Source organism: Macadamia integrifolia, unplaced genomic scaffold (genome assembly GCF_013358625.1).
Source record: "Macadamia integrifolia cultivar HAES 741 unplaced genomic scaffold, SCU_Mint_v3 scaffold181, whole genome shotgun sequence".
Classification (NCBI taxonomy): Eukaryota; Viridiplantae; Streptophyta; class Magnoliopsida; order Proteales; family Proteaceae; genus Macadamia; species Macadamia integrifolia.
Genome location: NW_024868363.1, coordinates 421,186 through 433,204, shown reverse-complemented (window position 1 = coordinate 433,204; position 12,019 = coordinate 421,186). Strand labels below are relative to the sequence as shown.

At 41.8% G+C, this 12,019-nt stretch overlaps 1 non-coding gene across 1 annotated transcript; it reads left to right on the top strand.

Annotated features, from left to right (window-relative positions):
* The first annotated feature begins 10,314 nt into the window (after positions 1–10,314).
* On the top strand, positions 10,315–10,421 carry LOC122064897. Its single transcript, XR_006135852.1, has one exon. It is a non-coding gene; the product is annotated as a small nucleolar RNA R71 (small nucleolar RNA).
* The last annotated feature ends 1,598 nt before the right edge of the window (positions 10,422–12,019 follow it).

Below are 12,019 nucleotides of genomic sequence, written 5' to 3'. Positions count from 1 at the left end.
CCCCCCGAGATTAGCCTCGTACATATATATATTTATGTAGATGTCTCCTTCGGTAGCGATGTACCCTGAGGGCTTTTTCCCCATTTTTGGTGAATGAAAAATTTATTTTGATGTCTTCATCTCTCAGTATTCTTGTGCTTCTTTCTTTATTTTCTTGTACTTCGGGCGCGACTCGAAATGAGTAACTTGTTAGAAGAATAAGGACAAGTACAGCTGTTTGAGTGTGGCCTAGTTCCCAAGCTGAGCTCAAAATTGATCTTCCATGTCTAGCTTGGGAACTAGCCTTGGACTAGCCATAGGGGTGATGAGTTGGGGCTCGATCTTTAGATGTGCCTTGCGTCAAGGTATTTTGTGGTGCCGAGTCGGGGTTGGGGCTGGCATATTTTATTGCGTAAGGGCTTGAGGTGGGGAGCTAGGTTCTGGTCTTGTGGTGATAGGCTGAGCTCGGTCTTAGTTGCTGCCGAGATGGAGCTTGGTCTTTGTGTCCTTAGTGGTTAAGGTCTTTGAGTTGCCAAACTAGGGTCTGTTCTTGTGGTGCTGAGCTGGAACCCGATCTTTGTGCCTTATTGGCTAAGGCCTTTGAGTCGCCAAACTTGGGTCTGGTCTTGTGGTGCCGAGTTGGAGCTCGATCTTAGATGCTACCGAGCTGAAGCCCGGTCTTTGTACCTTATTGGCTAAGGTCTTTGAGTCGCCAAACTTAGGTCTGGTCTTGTGGTGCCAAGCAGAAGCTCGATCTTAGATGCTACCGAGCTGGAGCCAGGTCTTTGTGCCTTATTGGCTAAGGTCTTTGAGTTGCCAAACTTGGGTCTGGTCTTGTGGTGCCGAGCTGAAGCTCGGTCTTTATGCCTTATTGGCTAAGGTCTTTAAGTCGTCAAACTTGGGTCTGGTCTTGTGGTGCCGAGTAGAAGCTCGGTCTTTGTACCTTATTGGCTAAGGTCTTTAAGTCGCCAAACTTGGGTCTGATCTTGTGGTGCCGAGCTGAAGCTTGGTCTTAGATGCTACCGAGCTGGAGCCCGGTCTTTGTGCCTTATTAGCTAAGGTCTTTGAGTCGCCAAACTTGGGTCTGGTCTTGTGGTGCCGAGCTGAAGCTCGGTCTTAGATGTTGCCTAGCTGGAGCCCGGTCTTTGTGCTTTATTGGCTAAGGTCTTTGAGTCACCAAACTTGGGTCTGGTCTTGTGGTGCCGAGTTGAAGCTCGGTCTTTGTGCCTTATTGGCTAAGGTCTTTGAGTCGCCAAACTTGGGTCTGGTCTTGTGGTGCCAAGTTGAAGCTTAGTCTTAGATGCTGCCAAGCTGGAGCCCGGTATTTGTGCCTTATTTGTTAAGTTCTTTGGGTCGCCAAACTAGGGTCTGGTCTTGTGGTGCCGAGCTGGAGCCCGGTCTTTGTGCCTTATTAGTTAAGGTCTTTGTGTCACAAAACTAGGGTCTGGTCTTGTGGCACCGAGCTGGAGCCTGATCTTTGTGCCTTATTGGTTAAGGTCTTTGATGCCGACAAGCTGTACTCAATCTTAGAAGAGTCAGATATTTAAGAGAAGTTTCATAGTATATTGATGTGTGGTATGCACTTGGGACAAATACGTTGCTTCGAAATAGAATCTAATCTGCTCCGTGATAAAAATTGAATAACTGGGATATGGAAGCTAAGGTGCTGAAAGTATAAAATCTACAAGACTAACACCCAATCGATGGGATTTCAATGCAATCTACTGATAAAACTATCTACTGGTAAATTTTTTTGAGATTTTTGACATTCCATGCCCTTGGTATAGTTTTACCCCCCTAAGTCTGCAAGTGGTATGTATCGGGATGCACCACTTTGGAGACTATGTAGGGGCCTTCCCAATTCGTGCTGAGCTTGCCTACAATTCTTGGGTCTGCCCCTACTGCTTTCCTGAGGACCAAGTCCCCAACTACGAATCCCCGTGGTTTGACCCTTCGGTTGTGATACTATCATACTTTCTGCTTGTAGGTTTCATTTCGTACAAGTGCTTCTTCTCGAACTTCGTTTATAAAGTCGGCATTTGCTTGGAGCCCGGCTTCGTTCCTTGAGGCTTTGAACACTACTGATAGGAACGAGGCTTGGGTTACCTCCACAGGGGTTAACGCTTCAGTCCCGTATACCAACCGGAAAGGTGTCTCTCCTGTGGGGGTCCGAGCTGAAGTGCAATACGCCCAAAGTACACTAAGTAGTTGATTTGACCAGATCTTCTTCTCCCAATCCAGCCTCTTCTTTATTTCATCTAGACGTATGTGGTTGGATTTTTCTGCTTGACCGTTTGATTGTGGGTGTGCTACAACAGTGTTTCGGAAATCAATATTAAAGTTACTGCAGAAGAGCCTGAATTTCTGATTGTCGAATTATCGACTATTATCCGTGACCAAAACCTTTGGAACACCATAGCGGAATATCACGTCGTCCCTAACGAACTTCTCTACTGCCTGCTTAGTGATTCTGGCTAGGGGACGTGCCTCCACCCATTTAGTGAAGTAATCAATAGTGATAATCAAGAATTGAACTCCCCCTTTTCCTTTCTTGAACTGTCCTAAAATATCCATTCCCCACATTGCGAACGGGATCGGGCAGATCACTGAACTAAGTTCTGTAGCCAGGACGTGCGGTATTGGGGCCTGTACCTGACACTTAAAGCACTACCAGACGAACTTCATTGCATCTCTTTGCATGTTTGGCCAGTGGAATCCTTGGCGTAGCACCTTGTAGGAAAGTGCCCTACCCCTGATGTGTCCCCCACAAATTCCTTCGTGGGCTTCGCGAAGCATCTCCTCAGCTCGGTTCAGTGGCAAGCACTTCAGCAGGGGCTAGGAAATTGCCCTTTTGTAAAGTACCCCACCCTGGAGGGTGTATTTGGATGCTCTCCTTTTGACTTCCCTTGTCTCTATCTGATCTCCTGGGAGACATTCGTCACGTAAATAGTCCACGATGGGATCCATCCAACTCGGCTTGGCTCTTTACGCATTGCTGCACAACAATTCTTGCTCATAGGTAGGTTGGTTTAGCACTTCAAAATATACCGAGCTTGCACAGTCCCTGAGTTCGGCTGTAGCTAGTTTGGATAGGGCATCATGCGGTAAAAATTGACCAGACGATCTTCCTTGCAGTTCCTGGTGCTTTAGCCGACCTGCACAGAAGAGATGATAGGGGAGGGATGAGCTGACCCGATGGGGGACTCTCCGATGCCTAAGTCAGCTCTTTCCACAGCAGATGTTCATGAGAGCTTTTCCAGTAAGAGAAGTGAGTGATCGATCCCCCATGATGGAGGCTTACCTTGGTATTTATAGGTTGCTGATAGAGGGAGAGTGGGAGATGATTGTGAAGAGTCCTGTTCAGGCGTGGAGTCCTCAAGGGGAGTGGCTCTGTGATTCAAGGAATATTCCATATTCCCCTCTTATCTCGGAAAGGCCAACCGTGTGACGTTTATGATGACGTGTAGTGGATAGAGTCCTGTCCTTCGGAATAAGGATTACATTCCTTGAATGTAAGGGTGGAGAAAAACACGTTTCTGAAAACCTTATTGTTGACGTCAGGCCGAGGTGGTAGCACAGCCTGATGGAGGTCGAGGTAGTAGCACGGCCTGATGAGGCTGAGGTGGCAGCACGGCCTGACGGAGGGCGAGGTGGCAGCACAGCCTGATGGAGGCCGAGGTGGTAGCACGGCCTAATGGAGGTCGAGGTAGCAACACAACATGATGGAGGCCAAGGTGGCAACCCGACTTGATGGAGGCCGAGGTGGTAGCGCGGCCTGATGAAGGCTAAGGTGGCGGCACAGCATGCTGGAGGCCAAGGTGATAGCACGGCATGATGGAGGCTGAGGTGGCAGCACAGCCTGATGGAGGCCGAGGTGGAAGCACGGTATGCTGGAGGCTGAGGTGATAGCACGCTGTGATGGAGGCCGAGGTGGTAGCATGACCTGTTGGAGGCCGAGGTTACAACATGGATTGATGGAGGCCGAGGTGGCGGCACGGCATACTAGGGGTCGAGGTTATAGCATGGCGTGATGGAGGCCGAGGTGGTGGCACGGCCTGATGGAGGCCGAGGTGAAAGCGCGGCATGCTTGAGGCCGAGGTGGTAGCGTGGCCTGATGGAGGCCGAGGTGGCGGCACGGCATGCTAAAGGCCGTGGTGATAGCATGGCGTGATGGAGGATGAGGTGGCAGCACGGCATACTAGAGGCCGAGGTGGCAGCACGGCTTGATGGAGGCCGAGGTGGTCACACGACCTGATGGAGGCCGAGGTGGCACCATGGCCTGGCAGAGACTGAGGTGGCCTCGTGGCCTGACGGAAGCTGAGGTGGTAGCACGGCCTGATGGAGGGCCGAGGTAGTAGGTCAGTCCTGTTCAAGTTTGCATACACACTTCAGCCGTGCTGAGGAAGGGGACATGTTTTTCCTTATCAGGTACCATTGGACAAATCACCACATTCAGCAATAGTGAATGTTCAAAGCAAGTTTTCTTTTGGTGAAACACAAAATTTAATGAGGTAAAGTATCTATCTAAGAAAAATTAGAGGACTTGTCAATTTTGGCCCTAATATACTACTATTGTACGACATCAATAAATAAATTGAAGTCTTCTTTCCATTAGCATTAATTAGTTCTGCTTATATTTAAACCTTTTGATTCTAAAGCATTCCTCTGTAATTCCATTTTAGCTTTAACCATCTATTTTGTTTGCATTACCAAAACTAAATCATTAGCAAACTACATACACCATGAAGCTCTATCTTAAAAATGTGGTATGATAATTGGATTCCATCACAACCAAATTTCAAGATTTAGATATCAAGATCTGATGGGTGTGCTTTAAACATGGTTTCAGATCTAATTGAATACAATAATAGCTCTTGGAAAACAGATCTGTTGCATCAACTATTCCAACCAGCAGTAAAATAGGCAATCTTAAAAATAAACTTGAGAACATATTCCAGCTTTTTAATATCGAGATAAAAACTATAGCCTCCAGGTCAATAAAAGAAAAGCCAGACCTTCTTTCTTTTGAATGTCACAACAGCTAATAAATTGAGGATGGCAGCAAATGAGAACATAGAAGGCTGAAGCAGAGAAGATATTGTAGATTAAGCAAGCTGAGGGAGATGTAGATCCAATTGTCTGGAAGGGATACCTCACCATCCACGTGTGAATGGACTGAGGAACAATGTACTGGCCTTCTCTGTGAGCGACAAGGGCTCACGGCAGAGGATAAGCAGTGACCAGAGGACAAAGCAGTGTTCTGGCCTTCTCTGTGAGTAACAAGGGCTCACGGCAGAGGGCAGGCGGTGACCAGATAGGACAGAGCAGAGGGCGGAGGGAGGGGAATAAAGGCAATGATGCTAGATTTTGGGGTAAAGAGGGTTGGGGACCAAGGTTCTAAAACTTGGAACGGTCACCGGATTGGTCAAGTATACAAGTGCACAACTGAAGAGCATGTTTATGGGATCACATCTCCTCAGAGGAAAGAGATTGAGGGCTAGTTTCTTTTTTTCTTTTTCTTTTTTACTTCAGAAGAAAAAAAGGTAAGATATAATTGGAAAGTACATAAGCATGGATGAGAGAGTGGGGAGCTCAAAAGTGACAATGGATGTTGAGAAGAGAGTCTATTAAGCTGTAGATGGTAAAGTAAATGTATTACTCCAGGGGCCATTGGTGAGAGAAAAAAATTAGTTTTCTGATTTTACTTGATCTTAACTCCTCCTCTAATAAGAGCTTAGAACAATTAGACACTATTAAACCATGACTAGGATGGTCCATTACAACTATGACTATAGACATCTGCTTCTCTTCGTTTTATGTCTTTGGGAGCTGATTTTTACATCTACACTACTTTTTTTTTCCTATTTTTCTCTTTTATTTCCTTATTTCTCTCTCCTCTTGCATAAGAAACCCTTTGGCCAACCTCCTTTGAGTTATGAGTAGGAGAGAGAAAATATTCCAAAAAAACTTCCGCAAAAAATAGCAACTAAGAGGTTCGAACTTGAGACCTCCTGATAAGGAAGCTATTTTGCACACCACAACTCACCAACTACGCTAGGTAGTTGTTGTTATCAAAAACTAATCTTTAATCACTTAAGGGTGTGGTTCATCGATCTTTGTTGGTATTTAAAATATTCCTTATACCCCTAGGACAACTGCAGATGGGCTGGTTCTGCATCTCGGTTCAGTTCTGATCTATTATTCTTTTTCTAGCTCGAAAAGAATAATCACTTGTACGGTTGACCAAACGAATGTGTACTTTTAATTGAACACGTTCATCTTACTTAGAATTTTGTCCTCTTCACAACCATGAAAAGAAACAGGACCCCTTTACGTGTAAAATTGGAGATATAGTGCCTCATAGTCCTTAAGGCCTTAAAAATATAAAATATGGGAAAAGAGACTAAAACCCAAGGTAGCTCCATTCTAAATATATAAAATGCATGTTTTACTACCCTAGATTTCACATATAAATGTGCTCATCAGAATTCCCCCACACTTAGACTTTGCTAGTCCTCAAATAAAACAAAAAGAAAAAGCATAAAAACAAAAAACCTAACTCACTTTCGTAGGAATCACGATTGCATTTAGCATGTGCAACAAGCCTTTAAACCCCTAGGTCACCCCTTGTGGATGAGTTGTGTCTCATGGGTGTTTGCAGTTAATATACACCCAAAATTCAGAATAAACAAATCCCAATCTTAGCTAAAGGTAAGGGTCATACTGATCCGGAGCAAAGATAATTCCTCTTAAAAGGGACCCCCACACTTGAACTTTTATAACCCCATATCAATTCCAAACACTAGCATATTTCTTAATTTGGAACTCACTTCGTCTCTTCCAAAACATCTTTATTTTAAGGCAAAACCACTTGTGAAATAATGATCAGTGCCTGGACTAGGTATCTAAGAGCATAATGATCCCTCAGTGCAAACATCCTTCTTCTGAACTAGGTATCTAAGAGCAGAATGACCAGTGTACACCACTACATGTGAACCAACTAAATAAGACAAACTTTTCTAATGCTAACATAACAACTAAAAATTCTTTTTTAGTAGTTGTATAATTGATTTGTGCATCATTTAAGGTCTTACTAGCATAGTAAATGACAGTGTGCAACTTATTAATCCTTTGACCCAAAACCGCTTATATGGCAAAACCTGAAGCATCACACATCAATTCAAAAGATTCAGTCCAAATAGGTGGTTGAACAATGGGTGCATTGGTCAACTCCTTCTTAAGTTGCTTGAAGGATTCTAGGCACTCTTTAGAAAACTTAAAAGTTTGATCTTTGATAAGTAATGAAGTGAGAGGTTGGGCTAACTAACTAAAGTTCTTAATAAACCTTCTGTAGAAGGCCTCATGCCTTAGAAAAGACAGGACGTCCTTAACAGATTGAGGAGGTGGTAAATTATCAATTAAATCCACTTTGGCTCTATCTACTTTAATTCCCTCCTTGGATATTACATGACCTAAAACAATACCAGATTTAACCATAAAATGGCATTTCTCCCAATTCAAATCCAAATTCTTAGACATGCATTTTTTTCAAAACTAGAGAAAGATGATGAAGACATTCAGAATAGGAAATCCTATGAACTGAAAAGTCATCTATAAATACTTCTAAAATTTTTTTGACCATGTCAAAAAGATGCTCATCATGCATCATTGGAATGTAGCAGGGGCATTACAATGCCCAAAGGGCATACGCCTATAAGCAAATATTCCATATCAGTATGTAAAAGTAATTGGGATCTAGTTATAGTTGGAATATCCATCAAGAAAACAATAGTATTCATGTCTAGCCAACCTCTCTAACATTTGATCAATGAATGACAATGGAAAGTGGTCCTTCTAGGTTACCACATTAAGTTTCCTGTAGTCTATACACACTCTCCACCCTGATTGGACACGGGTTGAAATTAGTTCATTATTGGCATTAGGAACTATAGTCACACCAGACTTCTTAGGCACTACGTGAACTGGGCTTACCCATTGGCTGTCAGAAATAGGATAAATTATTCCATGATCCAAGCACTTCAGGATATCTTTCTTAATGGCTTCCATCATCACTGGGTTAGCTCTTCTTTAGGGTTCCGTGGATGGTTTGAAATCCTCCATAAGATGCATCTGACGTTGCACAATAGAAGGGCTTATACCCTTGATATCAGCTATAGTCCAACCTAGGGCTTCCTTTTTATCTTTTAACACTTTAAGTAACTCCTCTTCCTGGCTAGAAGTCAAATTTGAAGAAATTAATGCATGAAGAGTCTGGTTAAGCCCTAGGAAAGCATACCTTGAATTAAATGGTAACTCCTTAAGGTCTAGCTTAGGGGGCTCAACTATGGAAGGTTTGGGAATGGAATTGGAATGGGGTCCTAAGGGCTCCACAGGTGTGTGAAGACTTAGGACTTTAGAAAATAAAGTTTCACTATCATCATCCAACTCATCCATACACTCTTGGAATTCTGAATCAAAATTAATATCAAAGTTGGTAATGAAATCATCAGAAAAATCCAGAAAATCCTTAAGCATATTGATCTCTTCTTCCATATGTGGTTGCTTGCCTATGCTAAACATGTTAAACTCAACAGTTTGGTTGCCAAAAGATAATTTTAGGAAACCATTCTAGCAATTGATTAATGCATTACTAGTAGCCAAGAATGGTCTTCCTAAAATTATTGGGATCTCATCCTTGGTTGTGAAGGGCTTGATATCTAACACAATGAAATTAACAGGGAAAATAAATTCCCCCACCTTTAGTAAGACATCCTCATCCATCCCTTAGGAATCTTAATAGCCCTATCTGCCAACTGAAGAGTAGTTCTAGTGGTTTTCAATTCTCCCAATCCTAGTTACTTGTACACATGGTAAGGCAAAAGATTCACACTTACGCCAAGGTCAAGTAAGGCATGCTCAATGTAGGTGTTGCCTATGACACAAGCTATGGTAGGGCTCCCTGGATCCTTATACTTGGCTGCTATAGGCTGAGTAATTATGAAACTAATGTTATCTGCCAAGAATACCTTTTTAGGCACACTAGTGATACGTTTGTGAGTACACAAATCTTTCAGTACCTTTGCATAGGCGGGGATCTAGGATATGACATCCAAAAGAAGGAAGTTCACTTCTACCTTTTTGAAGACTTCTAAAATTTTATCCATGGAAACAGTCTTCTTTTTGTTTACCAACTTATTAGAAAATGAGACAAGAGGAACATAAGGACTATTAGGGATTTTCTCTTTTTTAGGAGAATTATTTTTGGTTTCCTCAACCAAATCATCTTTAGTTTCAGAAGAATCTTTAGGTTCGTCAGACGAACATAGAACAAGAGGCACACTTGTGTCCTCAACTGAAGGAGAGTTAACAAGAGTAAAGGATGGGGAAGAGTTAGGAACACTCTGTTGGTACTCTCTACCACTCCTAAGAGCATAAACAATATTACATTGGTTGGAGTGCCCTTGTTGGGTCTGACCTTGTACTACATTCAATGGTGTATTAGTTGGTGCTTGTGAGCTAATAGGCTGATGATGCCTAGGGTTAGGCTCTGGTTGATTAGGTAAAGTTTCCTTCTCCCTCTCATGCATAATTGAGACAACTTGGATGAGTTCTCTCGTAAGATTTTGATTTCTTGTCATGAGGAGGGAAATATTTTTTTCTAAGTCACTTATTCTACTTGCCTCTCCAGTGTTGGTAAACCCAGGGGCTTGCTGATAAGATGATAGGAGAGGGGCCCTAGAAAAACTAGCTTGAGGTCCTACATTTGACCTAAGAAAAGTATTTTGGAAAAAAGATTGTTATGCAAAGGGAGGCCGTTGGGGTCTAGGTTGACCTTGATTATGGAAATTGGAAGGCCCTGCTTGGTTGCCCTGATTCTAGGAGAAATCTGGGTGATTTTTCCATCCTGGATTATAGATGTTACGATATGGATTATTCTAGTATAAGGCATTAATACTATCATTAGAAGTGCCCCCATAGGTGTTGGGGCATTCTTCTATAATATGTCCAGGAGACTGGCACCAAGCACAAATCTTAACCAAATTGACTGATGATGGCTGTCTAAGAACAATAGCCTTAATCCTCTTGATTAGGCTATCCAAATGGACTTCCTTGGCTACTATCCCACCCAAAAAATATCATTTCCCTCCTATGGTTCCTTTACTCTCTTGAGTTGATTCCCACTCATAGGTTTTGTCAGCTAAGTCAAGTAAGAATTCCCATGCCTTTCTTTCATCTGTAAAGGATGTGAATCTCTCAGAGCACATAGACTCTATCATTTGTTTAGTTGGGTAATCAATAGCCTCATAAATTATTTGACATAAATGCCGTAAGTCTAGGCTATGGTGAGGGCATTCTTGGAGTAGATACTTGAATCTCTCCATAAGTTTGGAAAAAGACTCATTAGGCTATTGCCTAAACTGAAGGATATCACTTCTAAGCTTATTAGTCTTGTGAGTTGGGAAAAACTTCTTAAGGAAGACAGCTGTGAACTATTCCCATGAGGTTATGGAATTTGTGGGTAACCCATACAACCACTTCTTAGCTTGGTATTTCAATGTAAATGTGATGAACCTAAGCTTAATAGCATCATCAGAAAGCTGTTGGATCTTAATTAAAACACATAACTCTTCAAATTCCCTTAGAAATAGTTATGCATCCTCAGAAGTTAGCCCATGAAAGTGGGGCAACATAGTGATGTACTGAGATTTGAGCTCAAAATTATTGTCCTGGGCTTGTGGTAGAACTATGTAGGAAGGTTGGGCTGCTTTAGCAGGGTAGAACCTATCTTTTAGAGATTTAGGTGGAGGGTTTTGCTATTGGTCTCCCATATTGAAGGGTTTTAAAGAGAGCAAATGTATAGGGTAACTACTTATTGGATCTTTTCTTTCTAACTGATTCTTAGTATTACGTACCCACTTAACACTCATGTAATAGAAAACTACCTACAATTAAAGTACGACAATCACAAAAGAATGGAAAGAAAAACCTTTTTATTTATTATTTTTTTTTAAATTTGGATTTTTTGGGAGCTTACCAGTAGGGATCCAGGGTTGGTCAGGTCAATTCCTAAGGTAGTGCTACAGGGCGAAACCTGTCTTTATCATACTGTGAGGCATGACGACCACCACTGATATAACTATTATTGCAAGTTGTTCTTCATAGGAATTCAATAGAAGAAAAAGATAAACAAAACAAAGCAAACAAAGCAAACAAAGCAAACAAAACACTTTAATTTACTGAAAGAAAGGAAAAAATAACATGGAATCGTCTCCTCGGCAACGACGCCAAAAACTTGTTAGGATTTAAAATGTAACCATAAGTGTATGGGTCAGTGTAGCTATGGGTTGAACATAAGGAGAGCAGCCACTTTATTTTTGGCTTCTTTTAATAATGCAAAATTAAACCGATTAATGGTTGTGATCTAATTCTAACTACCGTCCTAAACATACGTATCTAAAATAACGTCCTAACCATTCGTCATCTAAAAAATTAAATATGCAAGCCATGTAATTAAAATTAAATTAATAAATAATTGAAAATAAACACCCCACGCAGTTAAAAAGCGATGAAGGAAAAAATACTAAAATAAAAAGAAAGTAAAAGAAAGGGGATAAAGCTAGAGAGAGGCTAACAAGCCCGAGGGATGCATCATAATATGAGATTCTCTACTTGACCAGAGAGTCACTCTTACAAGGATTACTCTACTTGGCTTTAGGGAAAGGGAGACAATTAAAATAAAAACAATAAAATGATGATTTTATGGTTAGGAAGGGCAAAACCAACACATACACTAGCCATAAATCTTAGGGGAAAGGGAAAGCAATAATGTAATGACTAAAATTAAAATCCTAAATTAAGAAAGAAAGGGTAGTCAAAAAAGGGAATGAGAGAGGGGTGAGAAGACTACTAAAGGAGCCTACTTACTTAAACTTCAACCCTTGAACTGAAAACTTGATCGATTTGAGATACTATCAGTACTAAAAACTAGATCTGGAATAAACCAAATCTGAAATTTCTAGTACTAGAGAAAAAAATCTGA